Source organism: Tenrec ecaudatus, chromosome 12, assembly GCF_050624435.1.
Source record: "Tenrec ecaudatus isolate mTenEca1 chromosome 12, mTenEca1.hap1, whole genome shotgun sequence".
NCBI classification, from domain to species: Eukaryota; Metazoa; Chordata; class Mammalia; order Afrosoricida; family Tenrecidae; genus Tenrec; species Tenrec ecaudatus.
In genome coordinates, this window is record NC_134541.1 from 28,275,397 (window position 1) to 28,290,314 (window position 14,918).

General features: G+C 43.9%; 1 pseudogene; it reads left to right on the top strand.

Moving 5' to 3' along the window:
* The first annotated feature begins 9,548 nt into the window (after positions 1-9,548).
* LOC142422394 (small ribosomal subunit protein eS26 pseudogene) lies at positions 9,549-9,920 on the top strand (annotated as a pseudogene).
* The last annotated feature ends 4,998 nt before the right edge of the window (positions 9,921-14,918 follow it).

Genomic DNA, 14,918 nt, shown 5'->3' on the forward strand with positions numbered 1-14,918 from the left:
GATTCATACATAAGCTCATTGGTTCTGAGTTAGCAATAGTAGATTTATACTTTGGGGCGCTAACCACGAGGTCAGCAGTTCAGAAGCAACTGCTCTGAGAAGAAGGACGAGGCTTGCTATAAATAGCGGCCGTCTTGGAAACCCATGGGGGCAATGCTGTCCTGCCTTATAGGATTGCGATGAGCCAGAATTGACTCGATGGCAGTGAGCCTGTTTATAGAAATAAAGGCTCACCTTTCGCCTGTGGATTCAAACTGCTGACCTTACAGATCGCAGCTGAACTCGGAACCTCACCACCAGCCTCCCGGCATTAGGTTAAATGAGCCCTTTATCGACATCTGGTTTGTTCTTCAGGACAACTTTGTAGACTGAAGATCCACTTAAAGAAAATGAAGCGGAGTCTGAAAGAGTTAGGTAGATCTGGTGCTACAATCTGGGCCCCCAAGGCCAGGCTGCTGCCAGAGAAGGTTGCCCAGAGCTCCCACCTCCGCTCTGCTTAGCGGCCCGTGAGAAAGTGGTTTCTCTTAGCAAAGGAGAGGCTGCTGTGCCAGCTGAGGCAGGCAGGTGAAGCCTCTTGCTTAGTACAGCCAGGCTGTCTCCACAGCCCCAGAATGCTTTCCTTCCCCACAGGGGTTTCTCCTTCCAGGCACAGGGAATAGCATGCCAGATGCCCTGCCTCAGAGATCCCAAGCAGTCCCTCACTTGGGCCTCTAGGGGATCTGGTTTTTGTTACCCCAGCCTCTCCCTTTCCCCCTGGAAATGCGCTGGCTTTCTCAGAGCCTCTTCTTTCTTTTAAAAACCACACCCCTTCCTCCCACATCTGACTACTGATCTCAGGCCTGCTAATTGGCTGCATGTGTGACACGGACCGGTTATTCACAATGAAAGATGATTTGTCTACCACCTCCATTCCCAATGTCTGGGATCCCCAGACTGTATCATAATATTACATTCCATAGTTCATACACATTTAGTTTCAAGTCGTTTACATAAAAGCACCATCACCCCCACGTCCTCCCTGTGTTTCCTATTACCATTCCTCCCTTCCTAACCTTCTGAACTTTGCCCTTGGGGAAATGCTGCCCTTTTGTTTTAAGTGGCTGATTAGTCTAGCTCAGGTGAATTCAAACCTGAAGGGTAAGAGCCACAGTCTTTGGGGGGGCCCCACTAGTCTATCTGACCAATAATCTTAGTCTCTTGTATTATTCTGAAAGATGTTCTACAATTTTCTCCTCCCCTAGGACCTGCTAAAGCAATCCCTTTCAGAGCAGTTGGCAGTGGTAGTTGGGTACCATCTTATGGCTTCAGGGTTGTAGAGACTCATTTGCATAGGCCATTAGTCTATTGTTTCCATGGTTTCTTGTGATTTTCATCCCTTGTCTTCTTTTGGTTGGGGAGAGATTAATAGTTGCACCTTAGATGGCTTCTCAGAACGTGTGTTGAAGACCCCAGTTGCTACCCAGTTCAAAGTAAGACTGTAGCACATTGCCTTTGTGAACTATGTTATGCCAATTGGACTTCATATCCCCAGAGACTATGGCCCTGATCCCCTAGGCTAGAGACCCCTTCCCTTAAGGTGCTAGGTTATGCCTAAGAAGTTTTCAGACCTTGTCACCTGTATGCTCCACCACATTCATGATATATTTGCAGAAATAAACAAACATAGATATACACACTGTACAAATATCTAATGTCAAACCAATACAGTAGGACCCCGGCCCCTCGACACGAATCGGTTCTAGAAGGAGCGTTGAAATGCGATGCAGTCAGTTCCAAATCCATTTTTCCCATAAGGAATAACTGATAACAGATTAATCCGTTCTCGACCACCAAGTTTTTACCCTTGTCTTTTTATACAAAACATTACACACAAATTTCAAAGTAAGTTCAGAGTTAAATAATATAATTTAAAGAAGAAATACAACATTAAAGAAGTCTCTCACAGCTACAGTATGGCCCATACCTTGAGATGGATGAGGATCTGGATCTGTGGACACGTCAAGGGAGGAGGGATGGAGAGAGAGGCATTGTTTGGAAGGGGATCCCCTTCCATAAAATCAACTGGTAGCTGCTTTTCAGGAGTTTGTTTTCCTTCTTTGCTTTTTATCTCTAGGATCTGTTTCACTTTCTATTAAAAAACAAACACCTGTCTAATGCGGTCTGCTGTTGGCAGTTCCTTAACTGTTTCCTTAAAGGGTTTACTAAATTATCATCAACAATATCAATGACACGGTTAACCAGTTTCTTATCATGATGATTCTTTTAAAAAAACTCTTTCTTTGGACCCATGCTTTTTAATTTAAAAACAGTACAAAAAGCCACAAAAACTAAGAAAAGTACAGCAAAACACTGGGAACACAGCTGCAAAGAGTTTAAACAATGCGTACTAACAACTAACGCCGAGTGACCAAAACACGAACTGCTTTTGTTTACAAAAATCACGGGCATCGCGTCGGATTCCGATGTTTTGTTCGAGCTCCAATGCAAAATTTCCTTGACATTTCACGGTCGAAATCCGATGATGTCGAGCACTGATGTGGTCGCATACAGGGGTTCTGCTGTATACACTCAAGGATCCATTCCCATTTCTCACAAATTCCTCTTTTTACTTCAGTCTGTGTAATTTGGGCCGTCATCCCTGACACTTCCACGAGTTCTGTTTCTGTGAAGAAGAGACAGGAGGCCCCAGAGTGTAAGAAACCAGTAGAGGAAAGAAAGTGAGGAAGACCTTCCCTACAGGGAAGGCTGAAGAGCTTGTAAATGGGACCTCACCAGACCAAAGTGGGAAAGTTACTGATTACATTTATCTTTTTGTCCCCCCTAAGTAGTTACATTTTTAGTATCACTCTAGTCGCTTATACAGGAATTCTCACGAGGAACTCTGGAAGATATGCGCAAACCTTCAGGAACCAAAAGAAGAAGCCTATCTGCTGTGACTTCCTAGCAGCCAAGTGGTGACTCCGTGTAGTTTCCACAACGCCCACATCCAGCTGGGAGCGCTGCCCACTAGGTTCTGTCTCCATAACCTGTCAGTAGAAAACTCCCTTCTGGAGTTAATAAACCTATTTACTGCGACTTCCCAACAACTAATGGGCACAATCGTCGACATTACAAAACTTCTTTCTGGAGTGAACACAGACATTTGATGACTTAACGAGAAAACAAAAGACACTTTCCACTCCCCACCCCATCCTACACACAGCACACACCCTAGATCCTATTAAAAAAATACATCTGGAACATGGAAGAAGAAAGAACAAAAGACTATAAACTAATCTGAAATTTGCAGTCGATAGTTTGGCTAACTCAAATGAAATGACTTTCTCTGCCTCTCCTATCCTTTTCACGCTAGGGAATTAGCAGTTGGGAGTTCATTTCCTTATAAAAGCTAACTTCCAGGATAGTGAGTAGTAAATACTCGACCTGTAGTTGTTCACGCACATGATGGAACTTAGAATAAGGATCAAACAATTGCCAGTAAAGTTTGGTTATGGTCTACAGATGAAGAAGAAAGGTGGTCCACTCCTGAGAGACCAGCCACTGAAACCCTTATGAACTGCAACGAACGTTGTCTGGTACGGTGCCAGACGACTAGCCCTTCAGGGTGAAAGGCACGCAAACTACAACCGGGGAAGAAGTGCCTCATAAAGCAGCCCAAAACACAAACCTAACTCGCTGCCATTGAGTCGATTCTGACTCGTAGCGAACATATAGGAAAGGGTAGAACTGCCCCAGTGGGTTACTGACTGAAACTCTTTACAGAATAGAAATTCTCCTCTTTCTCCCAAAGAGTGGATTCGAACTGCTGACCTTGTGTTTAGCAGCCCAGTGCATAACCACTACACCACCAGCGTTGACTTTAATGATACAGATGGATCAAAGTTTTCGAGACCTTCATTTGCTGATGAGGCAAAACTCAAAATGAGAGGAAACAGTTGTAAACACCCATTAATTAGCAGAATGTACAAAGGATGAATCTCGGGAAATTGTCAAAAATGGAATGTGATGTATCGATAACCTAGGCATTAGTGAGCTCAAATGGATTGCGATGGCCATTTTGAGTTGGACAATCATGGTTCACTATGAGATGAATGATGTTGTATTCATCAAAAGAACACAAAAAGTACAATGCTGTCTGTGATAGAATATCTATACGCTTGTGAGGAAGATCAGTTATTACAACTCTTAGCCAAATTTAGGAGCCAACTGCTAGAGCCAGTGATGAAGAACAAGTCTATCCACCTTTTCAGCCTGAAACTATTCAAGCATGCAGTCAAAGTGCATTGTTACTTACTGGTGACTGGAATGTGCAAGTGGCAGGATCTACAGTTGGGAAGTATGATCTTGGTGATAGAAACAAAGCTGGAGATTGCATGTGAGAAATCTGCAAGACCAATGACTTCTCCGTTGTAAATACCTTTATAGAGTGACATAAACAGTGATTGTACATATGGATCTCACCATGTGTAGGAAGAGACAATGGAGAAGCTCAATACCATGAGTCAAAAATGGGCCAAAGGCCAACTGGTAAACAGACCATTAATTGCTTATATGCAAGTTTAGGTTGAAGCTGAAGATAATTAAAACAAGTCTTTGAGAATTAAAATATGACACGGAGTGCAACCCAGTGGTTCTCCACCTTCCTCATGCCGAGACATTTCAGACAGTTCCTCATGCTGTGGGGACCCCCCCCCACCCATAACATCCTCATTGCTATTTCATCACTGTAATTTTGCTATTGTTATGAATCAGGTGACTCCTGTGAAAGGGTGGTTCCATCCCCAAAGGGGTCACGACCCACAAATTGAGAACTGCTGCCTTAGAGACTATCTCAAGAACAATTTTGATGCATTGAACACTAATTACAGAAGACTACATGAGTTGTGCAATGACATCAGGAACATCATATATGAAGAAAGCAAATGATCATTAAAAAGACAGGAAAGATCCAAGCTTCACTGAAGCCATTAGTGATAAACGAGGCTCCAGTAATTGCTGGAATACTAATTGAGATATTTCAACAAACTGATGCAGCCCTGAAAACAGATCACAAAGATTATCAGACAATATAATGTCACATGCAAGAAAAAAAGGTTGCTGAAGATAGTTTTTAAAATGGCTGCAGCAGTGCTTTGATAGGGAGTTGCCAGAAATTCAATCCAGTTTCAGATGAGTACATGGCACAAGGAATATTATTATTGATGTCAGATGGATGTTGGCTGAGAGCAGAAAATACCAGAAAGATATTTACTTGGGTTTATTGACTAGGAAATCACATTTTACTGTGTGGATCCCAACAAACTATGGATAACATTGGGAAGAATGGGAATTCCAGAACACGTAATATGCTTATTCAGAACTTGGATATAGACCAAGAAGGCTGAACAGAGCGAAAGGATACTGGATGATTTAAAGTCAGGGAAGGTGTGCAGCAGGGTTGTATTCTTTCCCATACATATTCACTCTGTGTGCTGAGCAAATAATCCAAGAAGCTACACGATATGAAGAACACAGCATCAAGATGGGAGGAAGCTAATTAACAACATTGCTTATGGGTGTAAAGAGGTCTTCAAGCTCTGATGAAGATGAAAGACTACAACCTTTAGAAAAGATTACAACGCAGTGTAAAAAGAAATAAAAATCCTTACAACGGGACAAATAGACAACATCACGATAAACAGAAAAGATTGAAATTGTCGATGATTTTCTCTTACTTGGACCCACAGCCAACACTCATGGAAGCAGTGGTCCAGAAATCAAAGGATGGATTGCATTGGACAAGTCTGCACAAGACCTCTTTGAAGTGTCAAAGAGCAAAGAGGTCAATTTGGGAGTAAGGTGTACCTGACCCAAGGCATCATAGTTTAAGTGACCTCATATCTATGTGAAAGCTAGACAACAAATAAAGAAAACCAAAGGAGAACTGATGCCTCTGAATTATAGTGTTGGTGAAGAATATTGAAAGTTCCTTGGTCTTCCCGAAGAACAAACAAACTTATGTTGGTGGGAGGACAGCCAGATGTCCCTTAGCAGCGAGGATGGCAAGAGCTCATCTCCTGTGCTTTAGGCATGTTCTCAGGAGAGACTGCCCAGAGGAGAGATCATCATGCTTGTTAAAGTAGAGGGTCAGGCCCTCAAAGAGATGGGCTGACACAGTGGCAGCAACTACGGGCTCTAACAAATCGTGAGGCAGGCACCGGGCTGGGCAGGTATCATTCTGTTGCATATAAGGTCTCTGAGTTGGAGCCAACTGGACAGCACTTAACTACAGTAACAACATGGTCCAGAAACCATGTGGTTTAGGCATTGGGCTGCTTAACCATAAGGTTGGTGGTTCAAACCCAACAGCTGCTTTGTAGAAGAAAGATGAGGTTATCTGCTACTATGAAGATTTATAGTTTCAGAAAACCATAGGGGTTAGAATCAACTCAATGGCAGTGGGTTTTGGAATGGTCCACGAAGTACCATATATACTCGTGTGTAAGCCGAGTTTTTAAGCACATTTTTTTAATGCTGAAAAAGCCCCCTCGGCTTATACTTGCCTGAGGGTCCCACTTACCTGTTCTCGGTGCAGTGCAGGTGCTCTCTAGTCTCTCCTGCTCATCTGCAGGCTCCTGCAGCCTCTGTGGGTGGCCCGATGACTGCTGATATCACCACTCTTTTCTCCTGCGCGCCCGCAGCGTCTGTGCTGTCCGTGCGGCACCGGGCAAGACCCCGCCCGCTTCTGTGCGCTGGTACCGGGGCGCCCCGCATCCTTGTCAGATGAATGGCAGATGCAGCCGCTCTTCTTCTCCGGGTCTTCTCCAGGGCTGTGACCAATGACGGAGCCTCTACAGTCGTACCTGTGCTTGGTCACGCCCCCTTGCTCCGCCCAAGCATTGCTGAATACAAGTACCGGTATATCTGGTCTTGGATATACAGTATGTTTATTTACCGTACTTAGTCTGCTATAATTTCTTTTAAATTATTGATCCCTATCTGCACCCAGTGTTGACTGTGCTTGCATAGAGCCGCCGCCTGTGCTGGGGCTCATACTGTACACGTTGCACTGTGTTACTGCATGTGGTGCGTTAGCGCTTCCCATACATATGCGGTAACCTGTGTATGCAGTCGTGCAGCACATGCAGTCACACAGTGCGCACACAGTGCAGCGTGTATACGATGAGCCCCAGCACAGGCGGCTCTGTGCAAACAGTCACATCATCACATTCTGGAATATCATCAGCCTACGTTAGGCCTCAGACTATACAAGCTGCATTGTGTACATGTGATGTGGTCATCACCTAATCTGGTGTCAATTTAAGGATTACGAGTGTAGGGGTGGAGTCTAGGCTGTCAATCTGGACACAGCCAATGAGACTTCTGTGTGGGCATGGCCTTCTCTCGAGAATTCTGGGAAATCTGGTACTTTCCTCCTTGGAGGAAGGAGAGAGTAGATCTCTACTTACACCCTGGGAGTCATAGTAGCTGATACGACACATGGACCCACCCTGCCAGCACTGAGATATTTCCAATGCCACTTTCCAAAGACTTTTTACCCACTGGCCTGTGATCTTCTAGACTGTGTCATTGCATGTGTTTCATAAGTCTGAAGAGGATTTTATAGAATGGTATCGGATATATGGGCTAATATAGGACTTATAGGCTTGACCTGGACTGGGCTGAGATGTTTTCTCAATGTTCAATTGCTCTTGTATATAAATCTCTTTCTTATACACATATGTGTGTCCATGGATTTATTTCTTCGTCTACCCAGACTAACATATGTGGTAAGGCAAGCGTATGTGGTAATGTAGTAACACAGAGTGTACAGTAGGAGTCCTGACACAGACTGCTCTATGCAAACATCGTCATGTCATCACATTCTGGAACATCATCACACCAAACCCTGAACTACTGTCAGCTCCCTTGGGGATCCAGCACGTTTTGGGTCGCATTTATTTTGAGTGCAGTTATTTTGGGGAGGTACCTGTTTTCTGTGGTGAAGTCGATCGGTCTTGCTGCATTCTATTGGCAATTGATTTTACTTGTTTATATGTATAGTTGCCTGAACACCACCATTTTTACTATAAATTGACCTCTTTTTAAGAAATATAACAAGGGTTTATTTTTGGATTAGGATTTACGGTTTATTTTGAGAATTCAATCGCTATAGTACGGAATTATTTTTCAGTCTTTTTTTTTTAATCCTGTAAAAATGAATCCCAGTACTTCTAATCCTGGACCAAAACAAAAACGCAGGTCATATGAAGGTCAAACTTAAGGTTGCGTCAAGAGCAGAAGAAAGCAATCACAGTATTGCAAGTAGGGAATTTTGCGTTGATGGGAAACAAGTGAGGGAGTGGCGTAAAATGAAAGTTGATTTGGAAAAGATTCCAAAGACAAAAATGCTTGATGTGGTTTAACACCTTCATCTGGGGCTCTAGAGAATGAATTGCAAAAATGGGTCATGGAGTGTCGTCACAATGGTTACTGTGTAACACGCATGGGAATTCACTTAAGTGCCTTTCAAAGGGCTAAAGAAGACAAATGACAAACCCCAGGCATTGGAAATTGTGTTGTGTCAGCAGGATGGTGTGCCCATTTCATGAATAGGTTTGTCCCGTGTTTGCAGCAAAGAACAAAGATTTCACAGAAGTGGCCAAAAGACCTTGATGAAAAAGTGATGTCATTCCATTCATTCATCATAAAACAAAGGATCCATAACTATGACCTGGGAGATATTGGGAATATGGATGAAACACCTATGGCCTTTGATCTTCCCAGCAACAGAACTGGGACAAGTTTAGGAGACAAAAGTACTATTTCATTCAGAACCACAGGAAATAAAAAACACAATTTCACAATCACTCTGTCATATTTGACTACTGGAAGTAAGCTGTGGCCTCTCATTATTTTTAAAAGAAAAACCTTGCCAAAAAGGTCAAATTCCCACCACGAATTACAGTGTGCTCACATATTACAGGTTGCATGGATAAAGATGGAACAAAAAAATGGCTGGAAGAAATTTAGAACTGACGAACAAATTTAAAGGAAAAAACCCATCATTGCTGGTTTGGGATATGTTCAGAGCCCACTCATCTGATGACATAAACAAATTGGCAAAATCTTCTCAAGTGCAGCCCCTAGAAGTGTGTTTAAATAAACATTCCAAAGACCGTGTGCGAAAGATGTGGCTTGAATGGATGTCATCTGGTCAAGCCCGACTGACAAATTGATAGCAAAGTGAGTTCATGATGGATGGGAAGAGATTCCAGAGGACACAGTCCGACGTGCCTTCAAGAAATGCGGCATCAGTAATGCGACGGACGGCAGTGAAGACAGCGCTTTGTACGCGAACGACAGCAGTGATGGCGGTGACTGCGAACTCTGTGAGGATGACAATGTCTACGCTGATAACCTCACCCCAGCTAACGCTGAAGCGCTGTTTGGACAAACGGATGATAATGAGGAATCCAGTTTTGAAGGATTTTAACTCATGTGTTTTAGCTTGGTTGCTGATTGAGCTAAGGCTTTTGTATTTTTAAAGTTATTGTGGGGCTTCCGAGATGACAAAGAAAAGGCGTAACAACGGCCGTGCCAAGAAGGGCCGCGGCCATGTGCAGCCCGGCCGCTGCGTGCCCAAAGCCAAGGCCATGAAGAAGTTCATCATAAGAAGCATAGTGGAGGCCGCGGCCGTCAGAGACATCTCTGAAGCGAGTGTCTTCGACGCATATGTGCTTCCCAAGCTGCACGTGAAGCTGCATTACTGTGTGAGTTGTGCCTTCACAGCAAGGTGGTCCGGAACCGGTCCCGCGAACCCGGAAGGACCGAACCCAGCCACCTCGATTTAGACCTGCGGGTGCTGCCCCACGACCTCCTCCAAAGCCTATGTAAAGATTAGAAGCTGAAGAAAAACCTGAAAGGAAATAAAGTGGAAATTGTTCTTGGCAAAAAAAAAAAAAAAGTTATTGTGGATACCATATTGTTTTTGTTGACCCTCTTTTCCACTTATAGAGCTAGTTTGCTGTTTTTCTTTGAAATAACTATTCAAAAACATTTAACCCACGGATGGCTCAATTAATGTAATATTATTGATATCTATTTTTATTTTGAAATTTACCAGTAGCTGCTTCATTTCCCACCCTCGGCTTATACTCTAGTCAATAAGTTCTCCCAGTTTTGTGGTAAAATTAGGTACCTCGGCTTGTATTTCGGTCAGCTTAGATTTGAATAACTGCATATATACAACGGGCCTTCAAAAAGTTTATGGAAAATTTTTCATTACCTTTTAATTCAATTTTTTCCATGATTTTTTAAAGCCCCCTGGTATTGCTTCCATTTTTTCCATGATTTTCCCCTGGGATTGCTTTGATTACCTTTTAATTCCATTTTTTCCATGATTTTTTTAAGCCCCTGGTATTTTTTTAAGCACCCTGGAACCATAAGCTTCAATTTCCACTTTTAAAAATATTGAGGCCTTTTAAGAAATGTAATAAAAGCATGCATGTGTAAATGGGTTGTGTGTTAATTTTTAACACATTGGAGACCACTTGGACTAGATTTGGATGAAAACGGCCTGCTGTTTTTATTTATAGAAGAATGTCGTGAGGTCATAGGTCAAGCTCTTCAAACAGGCGTTCCGTTTCGGTCCCAGACCCGCGCTGGCGCTGGCGGATCCGCAGCTTCCCAGACGCCCCCACGGCAGGCGTGCTGTTCAGGGAGATTTCACCTCTCCTGAAAGGTCCCCCGACTCCTTCCGTGCCGCCATCAGCCTCCTGGCCAGCCACCTCAAGAAGACCCACGTGGCAAGATCGACTACATCGCCGGCTGAGCTGGAGATCCAGAGAGATGCCCTGGAGCCGGGCCAGAAGGTGGTGGTGGTGGACGACCTGCTGGCCACTGGTGGAACCATGTGGGCGGCCTGCGAACTACTGGACCAGGCGCAGGCCGAGGGGCTGGAGTGTGTAACCCTGGTGGAGCTGACCTCACTGAAGGGGTGGGAGCAGCTGCGACAGTGCCCAATTTGTCGCTTCTGCAGTGTGAGTGACCCTCGGTCTGGTGACCAGCCCAAACACACGCCCCAACCCAGGCCTAACCTGGACCAGGACTTGTGGGCTGCTGCCACCAGGGGACACTGGCTGCCCACAGCCTGGGACTTTTTTATGTCTCTTCTGCTGTCCTCTGTCAGCTTTCTCTCCAGGTTGGGCCTGGAACTCGTGCCCTAGGGCTGAGCCTGCAGGGGCTGCCACTGCCTCCTTTATACCTATGGCTAAACAAAGAGGACAAAAGGACGCTTTGCTACACTTGCTGGCTACTGTCATCCTGGACCTGGGCGTGAGCAGGTGTACTCCAAACCCATCCTTCTGCATCCAGCTCCAGGCAGGGGCCCTGGAACTCAGCCTTCTTGCTCAAACCTGGTTGTGGAGGTTGGGGTGTGTCTGATGATCTTGGCCCAGGCTTCCCACAGGACTCCTGGGATACTTAAAAAAAAAATTTATTGGGGGCTCATATAACTTAAAAAAATATATATTATTGGGAACTCATGCGGCTCTTGTCACAGTCCATACATGCATCGATTGTGTGGGGCGCATTTGCGCATTCGTTGCCCTCATTGTTCTCAAAACATTTGCTCTAATAAAAACCAAAAAACTGATTTGCAACTACTTCTCTGTGTGGACGAGGCCTCTCTCAGGATGGTGCAGCCAAGACCCAGACAGAAATAAACTTGGTTTCCAGGCTGATGGATTAAGGCAACTGTTAATCTCCGTTTATTTCAAATGTTTATGACATCATGAATACTAAGCCCAAACTGCTTTATTTATGTGTATATAGCGAAGTGTCCCCTTAAGATTTCAACTGAGGAAAAGGTACCCCTGTGAAAATAAAGGAGTTGGAAAACCGTCGCCTTCGCTTACCTTGCCAAATTTCTAGGGCTGGGAGGATCCTCAGAGCAAGTGCAGAGAATCCAGATCCTCTTATTGGGGCTAGCTACGCCTTTTTTTTTTTTTAACCTTTTATTGTGATTTGAGTGAAGATTTACAGAGGAAATTGGTTTTCTATTCAATAATTCATATACATTTTGTCTGAATTCGTACATATTCATACACATGACATCAATCGTGCTCATGATGTAATAGCGCTCTTTCTCCGGCCTTCCTGAGTGTACTGTTTCCATTTATCCTCTTTCCTGCTTCCTGACTGCTACATATTATCCCTGGGCATATGCTACCTGCCCTACTGAGCTTGTATGGTTGATTGTTGCAAGGAATGCTACCTCCTCGGCACTATTGTTCGCCTTATTGTTTGACTGCAAGTTGGACTATGGGGATGAGTTCAGTTCCAGTCCTGAAGAGTGAAGAAGGGTCATAGTGGCAAGGATCCCACCAGACCAATGAACTGGTCATTGAAAAAAGAAGTTTTTCTTTGTTTGTCCCTCCCCCCCCCACCGAAAAAAGAAGTTTTATTGCCATATACTTCATATATCATATAACTGAATCATATTGAGGAGGGTTTTGCTGTCATCACCACATTCAATTTCAGAACATTTTGTTCTCATACTCACTGTTAGCTTCCCATTTCTTCCCTGCCATGCCCCGAGGAAATTACGAATCCAGTCACTGTCTCTGTAGATCTACCTCTCCTGGATTTCATAGATAGAATATTATACAGAACACAAACAGGTAGAAAACAAACAAACCGTGTCAGTCTGCGTAGACCAGAGAAACGAAATTCGTAGACACTCATATGTGTGCAAGAAAGAGTTCTATATACAAGAGCAATTAAATATTGGGAAAACATGCTAGTCCAGTCCAGATCAAGTCCATAAATTCAATATTAGCCCATATGTCTGATACCAATCTATAAATTCCTCTTCAGACTCATGAAGCACCTGCAATGATGCCAAATGCAGGAGGATCACAGGCCAGTGGGTGGAAAGCCTTGTGGATCCAGTGGCATTGTAAGCACCTCAGCACTGGCGTGGGTCTCCACATGGCTCCTCCAGCTCCAGAGCTCTGGCTGCATCAGCATAGCTCTGTCACGCTTGTCGTCAGTAATGTCTTGCAGGGAGTGAGCGTGTGTCCCATCTCCAGAGAGCTATTTATCTCCTTAGCACCTCCAAATGAAATCATCAAGCTGAGACCCGATTGACAGGCTAAACTCCACCTCTTTGCTCTTAATACTCTCAAATTGACAACAGATTATATAACTACCACAAAACCCAACAACAATGACTAGACAAAATGCAGAAAAACCTCAATTGAAGAGAAAGCAGAAAATATTAAAAACTGAAACAACTTTAAAATGGGCCAAAAGAGAGCTGAAAGGATAAAGTATCACATTGTAATTTAATTACATCTGTCATAATTGACTTTACGATGTTCTCTATCTGATAGCAAGGCTATGTTCATCTCTGGATTATGGGCAGAAGGAGATTCACGGGAGGCTTAATCTTGCAAATGGATGTTGGGCTTCCACTGTCACCCCTAGCCTTCTGCAAACTGGGCGTTCACAACTTAAGCTCTGATCTCATTCCTTCCTTTGGACTTGTATTTTACTATTTACAACCCTTGGGTTACACAGGCTAATGTGCTTCTTCCATGTGGATTAAGTTAATGCCTCACTTAAACCTGGTCAGTTTTTAGCTCCCAATCTGTAGGCTCTCTTTTTTAGGTTTATTTTTGAGATGCCTTTTTGATGCATACAAGTATTTCATTTCAGAAGATCCCAATTACCTAGTTCATCTTCTGCTCTTTGTGAATTTTTTTGTTATGTTTGACCAGCTGTCATTTTTGCCCCTTATCTGCCAAGTTTTCAGTTTCTCAATTGTCTGTGTTTCTCTTGGAGAATTACCCTCCTACCTTACAACGGGGGTTTGTGAGACTGTCAGCCAAGATGGCACACCAAGCCAGGTGAATCAAGACTCTCTGGGGAAGGGGGGGGATTTGCATTTTGAATGTAAGGATTTTAGGACCACAGTGTTTGGAGCTGATTTATCTCCAAGGCCTTATCCCTAAGCGATTATCCACTGAACTGTGTGACCTGGCTCATTGTCTTTCCAGAGTCCTATTCTTTCATTTCTGCTCTGTAGCCCTTCCTTGGGTTCTGTGAAGTCACCAGGTCTCTTTAGGAGATCTCTCCCCCTGCACAAACTCTGTCTTTTTCTTTTCCAATAGAGATTACCAGCCGCTGTGCCTTTCTCCCCGGTGGTTTTGTCTTGGAGACCTCTATCCTCTAGGGTGGCAATGAATCACAATCAGCTCAAAAGACAGGGGTTTGGCTTGGATTTGGTTCTGTGTTGTTTCTGTTGTTTTCAACCAAAGAGCTCTGATTGATTTACTCTTCATTTTACAAATGGGGAAATGGTGGCCTCAGGAGGGCAGTGCTTTGTTCACGACCACACTGAGAACTTTGGGCACAAGTTTAAGGCCATCCCCTTTTAGAAAAAAACAAAAAAAAATGATCCTTCATCAATAGGCACAATTGGAGGTGTGTTAGAGCCTAAGTTAGAGCCTAAATTCTGAAAAGCTGCCTTTACAGTAGGATTCTTGTATCCATTTTGAGCATCCACATAGACTCAGGCTCCCTGGAGATCTTTCTGACAGCTGACTGACAGTGTAAAATGCTTTGTCCTCAGCTGCAATATATTTGCTGCAATTTCTCTGGTCAGCTCATGAAGAGGTGATCTCAGTCATAAGAACTTGCCTAGGCGTGCCCTTGATGGAAATTGGGGTGCTAGGGTCACATGGTTATGAGTCATGACCCCCCCTTCTTTATGAGGATTAGAGGGCCTAGAACCAATCCTGTAAACGTTCCTGATTGAAGTACTGCATGTTCCTAATCACAGTTCCTTTCTGGCTTCTGGACTCCCACCTGTGGCTGTAATTGATTCATCTGCTGCCAATCATGATCTTTGTGACACTTCCCTTTGTTTAAAT